This window comes from Arachis ipaensis, chromosome B4 (genome assembly GCF_059453495.1).
Source record: "Arachis ipaensis isolate K30076 ecotype BB chromosome B4, ASM5945349v1, whole genome shotgun sequence".
In the NCBI taxonomy this organism is placed as follows: domain Eukaryota; kingdom Viridiplantae; phylum Streptophyta; class Magnoliopsida; order Fabales; family Fabaceae; genus Arachis; species Arachis ipaensis.
This window is the reverse complement of record NC_142439.1, coordinates 77610538-77625185: the sequence shown is the minus strand read 5'-3', so window position 1 is coordinate 77625185 and position 14648 is coordinate 77610538. Positions and strand designations below refer to the sequence as shown.

Genomic DNA, 14648 nt, shown 5'->3' with positions numbered 1-14648 from the left:
GAAAAATAAAAAGCAACGCTTTTACCACACCAAACTTAGAAGGTTTGCTCGTCCTCGAGCAAAAGAAGAAAGAAGAGAGTAGAAGAAGAAAAAATAGAGGAGATGGAGGGGGCTTAGTGTTTTGGCCAAGGGGGAGAAGTAGTGTGTATGTTGTGTGAAAATGAAGGAGTGAAGATGGGTTTATATATACGTGGAGAGGGAGGGTATGGTCGGCCATTATGGGTGGGTTTGGGAGGGTAATTGGTTTGAATTTTGAATGGTGAGGTAGGTGGTATTTTATGAAGGATGGATGTGAGTGGTGAAGAGGAAGGTGGGATTTGATATGTGAGGGGTTTTTTTTGGGGAAGAGGTATTGAGGTGATTGGTGGATGGGTGAAGAAGAGAGAGAGAGGTGGGGTAGGTGGGGATCCTGTGGGGTCCACAGATTCTGAGGTGTCAAGGATTTCTCATCCCTGCACCAAGTGGCGTGCAAAAATGCCCCTTTCTACCAATCCTGGCGTTAAACTTCAGGTTGCTGCCCATTTCTGGCGTTTAACGCCAGCTTCTTGCCCATTCCTGGCGTTAAACGCCAATCTGGTGCCCATTTCTGGCGTTAAATGCCCAGAATAGTGCCAGACTGGGCGTTTAACGCCCATTCTGCTACCCTTATTGGCATTTAAACGCCAATAAGTTTCTCCTCCAGGGTGTTCTATTTTTAATTCTGTTTTTCATTCTGTTTTTGCTTTTTCAATTATTTTTGTGACTTCACATGATCATCAACCTACAGAAAACATAAAATAACAAAAGAAAAGAGAAATTTAATGTTAATAGCTTGACAGTGGGCTCTCATGGAGCCTCACAGATGTTCAGAGCAATGTTGGAACCTCCCAACACCAAACTTAGAGTTTGAATGTGGGGGTTCAACACCAAACTTAAAGTTTGGTTGTGGCCTTCCAACACCAAACTTAGAGTTTGACTGTGGGGGCTCTGTTTGACTCTGTATTGAGAGAAGCCTTTCATGCTTCTTCCCTTTCCTGTCTGCAAACCATGGTGCTTCCTGAATGGCGAAGAGTTGCTCATCCGGAAAGGTTTCAGAGATCTCAGTAGGAGGGAGGGACAGGTGATCAGTTACCTGGTTTTCTGTCCCTTTTCTATCTCTTATTTCTATATCAAACTCTTGCAGAAGCAACACCCATCTTATGAGCCTGGGTTTTGAATCCTGCTTTGTGAGTAGGTATTTAAGAGCAGCATGGTCAGTATACACAATCACTTTTGAACCTACTAAATAGGATCTAAACTTGTCAATGGCATAAACCACTGCAAGTAACTCTTTTTCTGTGGTTGTGTAATTCCTCTGTGCATCATTTAAAACACAGCTAGCATAGTAAATGACGTGCAGAACCTTGTTATGCCTCTGTCCTAACACTGCACCAATGGCATGGTCACTGGCATCACACATTAGTTCGAATGGTAATGTCCAGTCTGGTGCAGAGATGACTGGTGCTGTGACCAGCTTAGCTTTCAGGGTTTCAAATGCTTGCAGACACTCTGTGTCAAATACAAATGGCGTGTCAGCAGCTAGCAGATTGCTCAGAGGTTTTGCAATTTTTGAAAAATCCTTCATAAACCTCCTGTAGAATCCTGCATGTCCCAGAAAGCTTCTGATTGCCTTTACATTGGCAAGTGGTGGTAATTTTTTAATTACTTCCACTTTAGCTTGATCCACCTCTATTCTCTTATTTGAAATTTTATGCCCAAGGACAATTCCTTCAGTCACCATGAAGTGACATTTTTCCCAATTTAAAAATAGGTTGGTCTCTTGGCATCTTTTCAGAACAAGTGCTAAATGGTCAAGACAAGAGCTGAATGAGTCTCCAAATACTGAAAAGTCATCCATGAAGACTTCCAGAAATTTTTCTACCATATCAGAGAAGATAGAGAGTATGCACCTCTGAAAGGTTGTAGGTGCATTGCATAGACCAAAGGGCATCCTTCTGTAGGCAAATACTCCAGAAGGACATGTGAATGCTGTTTTCTCTTGGTCCTGAAGATCTACTGCAATTTTGTTGTATCCTGAATAGCCATCCAAAAAGTAGTAGTATTCATGACCTGCTAGTCTTTCTAACATCTGGTCTATGAATGGTAAAGGAAAATGATCCTTTCTGGTGGCAGTATTGAGCCTTTTATAGTCAATACACATATGCCACCCTGTAACTGTTCTTGTAGGAACCAGTTCATTCTTTTCATTATGAACCACTGTTATTCCTCCCTTCTTAGGGACAACATGGACAGGGCTCACCCAGGGGCTATCAGAAATAGGATAAATAATTCCAGCCTCTAGTAGCTTAGTGACCTCTTTTTGCACCACTTCCTTCATGGCTGGATTTAGCTGCCTTTGTGGTTGGACCACTGGCTTAGCATCATCCTCCAATAGGATCTTGTGCATGTATCTTGCTGGGCTAATGCCCTTAAGATCACTTATGGACCACCCCAGAGCTGTCTTGTGTGTCCTCAGCACCTGAATTAGCGCTTTCTCTTCCTGTGGATTTAAAGCAGAGCTTATGATTACCGGAAAAGTGTCACCTTCTCCCAGAAATGCATATTTCAGGGATGGTGGTAGTGGTTTGAGCTCGGGTTTAGGAGGCTTATCCTCTTCCTGAGGAATTTTCAGAGGTTCTTTTATTTCCTCTGGTTCCTCCAGATCAGGCTGAACATCTTTAAAGATGTCCTCTAGCTCTGATTCGATACTCTCAGTCATATTGATTTCTTCCACCAAGGAGTCAATAATATCAACGCTCATGCAGTCATTTGATGTGTCTGGATGCTGCATAGCTTTGACAACATTTAACTTGAACTCATCCTCATTGACTCTCAGGGTCACTTCCCCTTTTTGGACATTAATGAGAGTTCATCCAATTGCTAGGAAAGGTCTTCCTAGAATGAGAGTTGCACTCTTGTGCTCCTCCATTTCCAGCACTACAAAGTCAGTGGGAAAGGCAAATGGCCCAACCTTGACAATCATGTCCTCAATTATGCCTGATGGGTATTTAATGGAGCCATCCGCAAGTTGAAGACATATCCGGGTTGGTTTGACCTCTTCAGTCAAACCAAGCTTTCTGATAGTGGATGCAGGTATTAGGTTGATACTTGCTCCAAGGTCACATAGAGTTGTCTTGGTGCAAGCACCCTCTAATGTGCACAGTATCATAAAGCTTCCTGGATCTGTAAGCTTCTCTGGTAAGCTTTTCAGAATGACTGCACTGCATTCTTCAGTGAGAAAAACTTTTTCAGTTTCTCTCCAATCCTTCTTATGACTTAAGATCTCTTTCATGAACTTAGCATAAGAGGGTATTTTCTCAAGTGCCTCTGCAAATGGGATCTTTATTTCAAGAGTCCTGAGATAGTCTGCAAAGTGGGCAAATTGTTTATCCTGCTTCACTTGGTAGAGTTTCTGAGGATAAGGCATCTTGGCTTTATATTCTTCAACCTTAGTTGCTGCAGGTTTATTCCCTACAGAGGTGGTTGGAGAAGCCTTCTTAGACGGGTTACTATCAGCACTTGCAGGTGTCTGATCTCTCATTGGCGTTTGAACGCCAGAGTTAGGCAGGGAATGGGCGTTTAACGCCAACTTTTCTCCCTTTTCTAGCATTTGAACGCCAGAAATGGGCATCCACTGGGCGTTTAACGCCAATCTTTCACCCTTTTCTGGCGTTTGAATGCCAGAATTATTCCTCTCTGGGCTCTTGCTATCCTCAGAGGGATTTTGGGCAGTGGTTTAGTCATCCTATGTCAGTTGTTCCTTTCTTGGCTTTCTGCTACTTTGAGCTGATTTATTCAATGTCTTCCCACTCCTTAATTGGACAGCTTGGCATTCTTCTGTTATCTGTTTAGATAGCTGCTGTCTTGTCTGATTCAATTGTGCTTCCATATTCTTGTTAGCCTTTTTAGTGTCTTGGAACATCTCTTTAATTTCTGCTAATTTTTTTGTCATAAGGAATAATTGCTGATTAAGTTCAACAATCTGTTCTTGAGGATCAGGTTCAGTAGTTACTGCCTTAGCCTCTTCTTTTATGGAGGACTCATTGCTTGAGTACAGATGTTGATTTCTAGCAACCGTATCAATGAGCTCTTGAGCCTCTTCAATTGTCTTCCTCATGTGTATAGATCCACCAGCAGAGTGATCTAGAGACATTTGAGCTTTTTCTGTAAGCCGATAGTAGAAGATGTCTAACTGTACCCACTCTGAAAACATTTCAGAGGGGTATTTCCTTAGCATCCCTCTGTACCTCTCCCAAGCATTATAAAGGGATTCATGATCCTCTTGTTTAAAGCCTTGGATGTCCAGCCTTAGCTATGTCATCCTTTTTGGAGGGTAAAATTGATTCAGGAATTTGTCTGTTAACTGTCTCCATGTTTTTATGCTTGTTGTGGGTTGGTTATTTAACCATCTCTTAGCTTGATCTTTTACAGAAAATGGAAACAGTAATAATCTGTAGACATCCTGATCCACTTCTTTATCACGTACTGTATCAGCAATTTGTAAGAACTGTGCCAGAAACTCAGTAGGTTCTTCCTGTGGAAGACCAGAATACTGGCAATTTTGCTGCACCATGATAATAAGCTGAGGGTTTAGTTCAAAACTGCTTGCTTTGATGGGAGGTATACAGATGCTACTCCCATATGTAGCTGTAATAGGGTTAGCATATGACCCCAGAGTCCTTCTGGACTCTTCACTTCCACTTATGTCCATGATGGAGAAAAGGGAATTGATATGAAATTTTTTTTTGTTTTTATTTAATTAAAAGTAACCGAAAAAAATAAAACAAAATAAATGGAAGATAAAATAAAACTTTCAAAAATAATGAAATAAAAGCAAATTGAAAACTAAATTAATTAATTAATAATGCTTAGTTAATTTCGAAATATGAAAGAGAAAAGTAGTTAAGTGATTTTTTGAAAAAGATTTTGAAATTAGCAATCAAAAAGATATGATTGAAAATTATTTTGAAAAAGAGATGATTGAGAAGATATGATTGCAATTTATTGAAAAAGATATGATTGAAAAGATATGATTGAAGAAATTAAAAAGATTTGATTTTTGAAAAAGATTTGAAAAGATCAATTTTTGAAATTAGAATTTTGACTTGACTAAAAAAAAGATATGATTTTGAAAATCTTTGACTAATTTAATGCAAAATTTTGAAATTTATGAGTAAAATAAGGAAAAGATATTTTTTTATTTTTGAATTTTAATGAGGAAAGAGAAAAACAACAAAATGACACTAAACTTAGAAATTTTAGATCAAAACAAAGGGAACAAACAAGAAAACTTTGAATGTCAAGATGAACACCAAGAATACTTTGAAAATCAAGATGAATACCAAGAACAAATTTTTGAAAAAATTTTTTAGTAAATAAAAGCACAAAACACACCAAACTTAAAATTTTTAGAAAATCAAACACAACTTTTCGAAAATTTAAAGGAAAACACAAAGAAGACACCAAACTTAGAATTTTTAAAGATCAAGAAAGAACTAAGGACATGAAATTTCGAAAAATTAAAAGAAAATAAAATCATGCAATTGACACCAAACTTAAAATATAAAACTAAACTCAAATGAAAGACTCTAAACCAACAAAAATAAAATATTCCTAATCTAAGCAACAAGAATAACCGTCAGTTGTCCAAACTCGAACAATACCTGGCAACGGCACCAAAAACTTGGTGCACGAAATTACAATCACACTTTTGCAACTCCGCACAACTAACCAGCAAGTGCACTGGGTCGTCCAAGTAATACCTTACGTGAGTAAGGGTCGATCCCACGAAGATTGTCGGCTTGAAGCAAGCTATGGTTATCTTGTAACTCTTAATCAGGATATCAATAATTCTCAGATTTAATTGTAAAAAGTAAAAGAACATGAAATAAATACTTGTTATGCAGTAATGAAGAACAGGTTGAGGCTTTGGAGATGCTTTGTCTTCTGAATCTCTGCTTTCCTACTATCTTCTTCTTCATGCACGCAAGGCTCCTTCCATGGCAAGCTTTATGTTGGGCATCACCGTTGTCAATGGCTACTTCCCGTCCTCTCAGTGAAAACGTTCCAAATGCGCTGTCACCGCACGGCTAATCATCTGTCGGTTCTCGATCATGTCGGAATAGGATCCATTGATCCTTTTGCGTCTGTCACTACGACCAACACTCACGAGTTTGAAGCTCGTCATAGTCATCCCTTCCCAGATCCTACTCAGAATACCACAGACAAGGTTTAGACGTTCCGGATCTCAGGAATGGCCGCCAATAATTCTAGCTTATACCACGAAGACTCTGATCTGAATCATGAGGCCAAGAGATAAGCATTCAATCTAAGGTAGAACGGAGGTAGTTGTCAGGCACGCGTTCATAGGTAAGAAAGATGATGAGTGTCACGGATCATCATATTCATCAGGTTGAAGTGCGAATGAATATCTTAGAATAGAAGCAAGCGTGATAGAATGGAAAAAAGTAGTAATTGCATTAATTCATGAAGAACAGCAGAGCTCCTCACCCCCAACAATGGGGTTTAGAGACTCATGCCGTAGAGAATACAATATGAAACGTGTAAAGTGTCATGAGGTATAGGATGAATCACTAAAAGTAGTTTTTTTATAGTAAACTAGTGACCTAGGGTTACAGAAAATGAGTAAGCTAGGGTGTTTAGTGTAAAAATCCACTTTCGGGGCCCACTTGGTGTGTGCTTGGGCTGAGCATTGAAGCTTTCATGTGTAGAGACTTTTCTTGGAGTTAAATGCCAGCTTTTGTGCCAGTTTAGGCATTTAACTCTAGCTTTTGTGCCAGTTTTGGAGTTAAACGCCAAAATTCTTGAGCTGACTTGGAACGCCTGTTTGAGCCATCAAATCTAGTGCAAAGTATGGACTACTATATATTGCTGGAAAGCCCAGGATGTCTACTTTCCAACGCAATTGAGAGCGCGCCAATTGGGCTTCGGTAGCTCCAGAAAATCAACTTCGAGTGTAGGGAGGTCAGAATCCAACAGCAGCTGTAGTCCTTTTTCAGCCTCTGAATCAAATTTTTGCTCAGGTCCCTCAATTTCAGCCAGAAAATACCTGAAATCATAGAAAAATACACAAACTCATAGTAAAGTCCAGAAAAGTGAATTTTAAATAAAAACTAACTAAAATATACTAAAAACATACTAAAAATAGTGCCAAAAAGCGTATAAATTATCCGCTCATCAAATAAGCATGAATTGAATAGAAGAACAGTAGTACTTTGCATTGATTCATGAAGAACAGCAGAGCTCCACACCTTAATCTATGGGGTGTAGAAACTCCACCGTTGAAAATACATAAGAATAAAAGGTCTAGGCATGGCCGAATGGCCAACCTCCCAAAGGTCTAAAATAGCATAAGACTAATCAAAGATTCTCAGATGAAAATACAATAGCAAAAGATCCTATTTATAGAAAACTAGTAACCTAGGCTTTACAGAAATGAGTAAATGATACAGAAATCCACTTCCGGACCCGCTTGGTGTGTGCTTGGGCTTAGCATTGAAGCTTTCACATGTAGAGACTTTTCTTGGAGTTAAACGCCAGCTTTTGTGCCAGTTTGGGCGTTTAACTCCAGCTTTTATGCCAGTTCTAGCGTTTTAACGCCATAATTTTTATGCTGACTTGGAACGCCAGTTTGGACCATCAAATCTCGGGCAAAGTATGGACTATTATATATTGCTGGAAATCTCAGGATGTCTACTTTCCAACGCAATTGAGAGCGCGCCAATTGGGCTTCCGTAGCTCTAGAAAATCCACTTCGAGTGCAGGGAGGTCAGAATCCAACAGCATCTGCAGTCCTTTTTAGCCTCTGAATCAGATTTTTGCTCAGGTCCCTCAATTTCAACCAGAAAAGACCTAAAACCACAGAAAAATACACAAACTTATAGTAAAGTCCAGAAATGTGAATTTTGAATAAAAACTAACAAAAATATACTAAAAAGTAACTAAAACATACTAAAAACATACTAAAAACAATGCCAAAAAGCGTATAAATTATCCGCTCATCATCAATAATCAAGTGTAAGCTATTGACATTAAAGAAGCGCTTGTTGGGAGGTGATAAACCACTATTTTATGATTTATCTTGTGCTCAATTGAGTGGTTTTTATCAATTCTTCACCCACTTATTCATATAATTTGCATGGTTTTACAATTCCTTCCTTATTCTGTGATATATGTGAAAACATGTTTCCTAGACCTTAAAACTGTTAATTTTAATTATCCTTTATTACCATTTGATGCCGTGATCTGTGTGTTAAGTATTTTCAGGCTTTATAGGACAGGAATGGCTTAGAGGACAGAAAGGAAACATGCAAAAGTGGAAGGAACGCGCAAAATAAAGTTTTGAAGGAAATGGCAGCGACGCGCGTGCATGAACGACGCAGATGCGTGCCTAGCGCAAAGCACAAGCGACGGGTACGCGCAAGGAAAATCTCCAAATGATACGCACGCGTGACCGTAAGCGTGACAGACGCCACGTGCAGAAAGTTGCAGAATTCGCCCCTAACGATTTCTGGGCTCTTTTTCGGCCCGAATCCAAGCCCAGAAACACAGAATAGAGGCTGGAGAAAGGGGGAATCAAATAATCCATCAATCATTCATTCATTATTCATAATTTTAGGTTTTAGATGTAGTTTCTAGAGAAAGAGGCTCTCTCCTCTCTCTAGGTTTTAGGATTTAGGATTTCTCTTAGTTTTAGGATTGTTTCTTCTCAATTCCAGGTTCAATATTCCTTTAAATTATGTTCTCTTCTACTTTTATTTATTATATTACTTTAGTTTGTTTATTTTCTCAATATTGATTTATAAACTCCATGTTAATTTGATTTTATATTTAATATAATTTGAGGTATTTCAGATTTAAGATTGCTTTCTTCGAATTCATGTTATTGATGCTTTTAATTTAATTTAGATTTCTCTCTCCTATTTCTTTGGTTGATTAATTGGTGATACTTGAGTTATCAAACTCAGCTGTTGATTGAAAATTGGAATTTGCTTATTGATTTGGATCCCTCTAAAGCTAGTCTTTCCATAGGAGTTGACTAGGACTTGAGGAATCAAATTGATTAGTCCACTTGAGTTTCTTTTATTTAGGAAAGGCTAACTAAGTGGGAGCAGTAAACAATTCTCATCACACTTGATAAGGATAACTAGGATGGGATTTCCAGTTCTTATACCTCGCAATGGTTTTCATGATAATTTACTTTAATTATTGCCAGTTTATTTTCCTGTTTCCTATTTCAAAAACCCAAAAATATACCTTTTTCCATAACCAATAATAAATCATACTTCCCTGCAATTCTTTGAGAGACGACCCGAGGTTTAAATACTTCGGTTATAAATTTTATTGGGTTTTGTTACTTGTGACAACCAAAACTTTTGCACGAAAGGATTCCTTGCTGGTTCAGAAACTATACCTACAACGTGATTATTTTTATAAAATTCTTTACTAGCAAAAATACGCTCGTCAAAATGGCGCCGTTGCCGGGGAATTGCAATTGTGTGCCTTATTATTAGTTATTGTAAATACTTTCTTTTGCTGTTTATATGTTTTTGTTTTTGTTTTTGTTTTTAATTTTTATTAGTTACTATGAGTTCTCACCCCTCTGCTTTAAGTTTGGTTCCAATGTTGTTGTAAGGAATGGAAGCTATAACAGGAACATGCATCAAGGTCAAAACAATCAAAGATGGAAGGAGCCACGAGGATCTGATTAACCCTTTCGGCAACAACACTTTCCAAAGTACCAGCGACAACGACCATTCTACGATGCATACCAAGACAATAGTTATGGTGGACCCCTTCGTGACAAACCACCTCCACCAAATTACTATGGTCAAGAGCCATTCCGAGGTGCGTACCAAGATGCTAGATATGGTGGACTCCCTTTTCGTTACCAACAAGCCCCATCATATGCCTATGAACCACCTCCTCAACATAGCTTTGAACCACTATACTCACAAGCCAACCACAACCATTCACCTCTATATGACCCTAACCCTTATCCACCCCAATTCCAATCCAATTACCCCCAAGAACCACCACTTCCATATGCACCATGCCCATATCCAACGGGACAAGAATCAAAGGATCGTCTCAAGGAAACAGTGGATAAATTTCATGCAACTCTTCACCAATTGGAGCAAGCGATAAATCGATTAGCCTCCCAACGTTTGGACATTCAAGGAACCCCATGGCTTCATGTGGAGAATCTAATGAAGAACGTAGCACGAAGGAGACACTAGAAGCTCCGGTGTACAGTAAGGAGCATGACTTTTGATGAGCGGATAATTTATACGCTTTTTGGCATTATTTTTTAGGTAGTTTTTAATATGTTTTAGTTAATTTTTATTATATTTTTATTAGTTTTTAAATAAAATCACATTTATGGACTTTACTATGAGTTTGTGTGTTTTTCTATGATTTTAGGTATTTTTTGGCTGAAATTGAGGGACCTGACCAAAAATCTGATTCAGAGGCTGAAAAAGGACTGCAGATGCTGTTGGATTCTGACCTCCCTGCACTCGAAGAGAATTTTTTGGAGTTACAGAAGCCCAATTAGCGTGCTCTCAATTGCGTTGGAAAGTAGACATCCTGGGATTTCCAGCAATATATAATAGTTCATACTTTTCTTGAGATTTGATGGCCCGAACCGGCGTTCAAAGTCAGCCTAAAATTTCTGGCGTAAAACGCCCAATCTGGCACCAGAATTTGAGTTAAACGCCCAAACTGGCACCAAAGCTGGCGTTTAACTCCAGGAACAGCCTATGCACAAAAAAGCTTCAATGCTCAGCCCAAGCACACACCAAGTGGGCTACAGAAGTGGATTTCTGCATCATTTACTTATTTCTGTAAACCCTAGGCTACTAGTTCATTATAAATAGGACCTTTTACTATTGTATTTTCATTTTTAGATCATTTTTGAGACTATCCTTGGATCACTTTTTATCTCTCGATCACATTTTAGGGGCTGGCCATTCGGCCATGCCGGGACCTTCATCACTTTTGTATTTTCAACGGTGGAGTTTCTACACCCTATAGATTAAGGTGTGGAGCTCTGCTGTTCTTCCTGAATTAATGCAATTACTACTGATTTTCTATCCAATTCACGCCTACTTCTTGTTCTAAGATATTCACTCGCACTTCAGCCTGATGAATGTGATGATCCGTGACACTCATCATCATTCTCACCCATCAACGTGTGCCTGACAACCACTTCCGTTCTATCTGCAATAACTTGAGTGTGTATCTCTTAGCCTCCTGGTTCACGACGCATGGTTGCCTCTCCTGAGAATAGAGCCCTCTCTTCCGTGAGATCAGAGTCTTCGTGGTATAGGTTAGAATCAATTGGCAGCATTCTTGAGATCCAAAAAGTCTAAACCTTGTCTGTGGTATTCCGAGTAGGATCTGGAATGGGATGACTGTGACGAGCTTCAAACTCGCGAGTGCTGGGCGCAGTGACAGTGCGCAAAAGGATCATTGGATCTTATTCCAACATGAGTGAGAATTGACAGATGATTAGCCCTACGTAACCCGTAGCTGGACCATTTTCACTAAGAGGACGGACGGTAGCCATTGACAACGGTGATCCCCCAACATACAGCTTGCCATGGAAGGAGGTAACGCAAGGTTGGAAGAAGGCAATAGGAAAGCAGAGGTTCAGAAGCAACAAAGCATCTCCATAAGCTTTATCTGAAATTCCCACCAATGAATTACATAAGTATTTCTATCTTATTTTATGTTTTAATTATATTTTAATTATCAAAACTTTAAAACCATTTTAATTTGCCTTACTGAGATTTACAAGGATGACCATAGCTTACTTCAAGCCGACAATCTCCGTGGGATCGACCCTTACTCACGTAAGGTATTACTTGGACGACCCAGTGCACTTGCTGGTTAGTTGTGCGGAATTGCAAAAGTGTGATTGTAATTTCGTGCACCAAGTTTTTGGTGCCGTTGCCAGTGATTGTTCGAGTTTGGACAACTGACGGTTCAACTTGTTGCTCAGATTAGGTACTTTTATTTTACGTTTAAGCTATTTAATTTTTATTTATTTTTGAAAAAAAATTTCAAAAAAATTTTCAAAAAAAAAATTTTGTTCTTCAGAGTTTTTAAGAACAAATTCTAGAGTTTCATGAGATATCTTGAATCCTGGCTGGCTGTTAAGCCATGTCTAATCTTTTAGACCGAGGTTTCACTTATCCTTAGAAGAGCTTCTTTGTCTTTCTCATCAATTTAGCTGTTGTATGTAATGTTCTGCTAAAGCTTGGTTGGCTATTAAGCCAGGTCTAAATTTTTGGACCAAAATTTTAGACTAACATTGCATGATTCCTGGAATTCTTATTAAAAATTTTGAATTTCTTTATTTTCTTTTTCCAATTTAATTTTCAAAAAATAACAAAAAATTTTTTTAATAAAATCATAAAAATCAAAAATAATTTGTGTTTCCTGTTTGAGTTTAGTGTCTATTTTTAAGTTTGGTGTCTTACATATTTTTAATTTTCTTGCATTTTTTGAATATATGCATTATGTTCTTCATTGATTTTCAAGTTGTTCTTGATGATTTTCTTGGCTCTGTTCTTTAAATTCTCTTGTTTTGTGTCTTTTGTTGTTTCTCATGTGCATTCTCAATTTGTTAGTATCTCTAATATGAAAATTTCTAAGTTTGATGTCTTGCATGTCTTTCTTTTCTTAAAAATTTTCAAAAAAATATGTTGTTGATGTTCATCTTAACCTTCAACATGTTCCTGCATGCATTATTTATTTGATTTTAGTTTTTCATGATTAGTTTCATTTTATTGTTGTTCTCTCTCATCATTAAAAATTCAAAAAAAATTTCAAAATTATGTCTTTTCAAGTCAATAATACACAGAATTGAAGATTCAGAACATACAGCAGAGGAATCACAGAGAAAAAGCTGGGTGTTCAAAAAGCCCAGTGAAGAAGGAATTCTGGCGTTTAAACGCCAGCCAGGGTATCTGGCTGGGCGTTTAATGCCCAAAGAGGTAGCCAAATGGGCGTTAAACGCCAGAATGGATACCATTTTGGGCGTTTAACGCCAGGACAACACAAGGGAGGTAAGTTAGTCTTTAATTCAAATCTTTTTCAAATTTTCATAATTTTTCAAAATCATATTTTTTTTTCAATCATATCTTTTTCAAAATCAAATCTTTTCCATTTTTCTCTCACTATTTTCAAAAATCCTTACTAACAATTAATGATTTGATTCAAAAATTTCAAGTTTGTTACTTCATTGTTAAGAAAGGGTCAAAATTTGAATTTTAGAATCATATCTTTTAAATTTCTTGTTAGCCAAGTCATTAATTTTAAAATCAAATCTTTTTAAATTATTTTTCAATCATATCCTCTCAATCACATTTTTTTCAAAATAATTTTCAATCATATCTTTTTTATTGCTAAGTTCAAAATCTTTTTCAAAATCACTTAACCACTTTCTCACTTTTAATTTTCGAAAACCATCATCCACTTTTTCAAAATTCTTTTTAATTATTTAAAAAAAATTTTTGCAAATGTTCCCCCCTTCTCACTCCTTCTATTTAAGGACTAACACTTCTTCTCTAGTAGCAATTCGGACTCTCTCCTTCTTTATATGTTCGAATTCTTCTCCATCTACCCCATCCTTCTATTCCTGTTTTCCTCTAACACCTCAAAGAATCTCTATACTGTGACATAGAAGATTCCATACTTTCTTGTTCTCTTCTCTCTCATATAAGCAGGAACAAGGACAAAGGCATTCTTGTTGAAGCTGATCCTGAACCTGAAAGGACCTTGAAGATGAAGCTAAAAGAAGCTAAAGCACAACTCTCTGGAGAGGACCTAACAGAAATTTTTGAAAAAGAAGAAGACATGGCAGCCGAAAATAACAACAATGCCAACAATGCAAGGAAGATGCTTAGTGACTTCATTGCACCCTCTTCTGACTTCTGTGGAAGGAGCATCTCAATTCCTGCAATTAGAGAAAACAACTTTGAGCTTAAACCTCGATTAGTTTCTCTAATGCAGCAGAATTGCAAGTATCATGGACTTCCATTAGAAGATCCTCATCAGTTTTTAGCTGAATTCTTGTAAATCTGTGACACTGTTAAGACCCATGGGGTTGACCCTGAGGTCTACAGATTTATGCTCTTCTCTTTTGCTGTAAGAGACAGAGCTAGGACATGGTTGGACTCACAACCTAAAGAAAGCCTGAACTCTTGGGAAAAGCTGGTCAATGCCTTCTTGGCAAAGTTCTTTCCACCTCAAAAATTGAGTAAGCTCAAAGTGAAAGTCCAGACCTTCAGACAGAAGGAAGGCGAATCCCTCTATGAAGCTTGGGAAAGATACAAGCAATTGATTAGAAGGTGTCCTTCTGGCATGCTTTCTGAATGGAGCATCATATGTATATTCTATGATGGTCTGTCTGAATTATCCAAGATGTCATTGGACAACTCTGCTGGTGGATCTCTTCATCTGAAGAAGACGCCTGAAGAAGCCCAGGAACTTATTGAAATGGTTGCAAATAACCAATTCATGTACACTTCTGAAAGGAATCCTGTGAATAATGGGACAACTCAGAAGAAAGGAGTTCTTGAGGTTGATACTCTGAATGCCAT

The 14648-nt window shown here is 38.0% G+C and overlaps 1 non-coding gene across 1 annotated transcript; it reads right to left on the bottom strand.

Moving 5' to 3' along the window:
* Positions 1 to 14307: 14307 nt before the first annotated feature.
* LOC148568028 (small nucleolar RNA R71) lies at positions 14308 to 14411 on the bottom strand. The gene has a single exon (XR_015882259.1). It is a non-coding gene; the product is annotated as a small nucleolar RNA R71 (small nucleolar RNA).
* Positions 14412 to 14648: the final 237 nt, after the last annotated feature.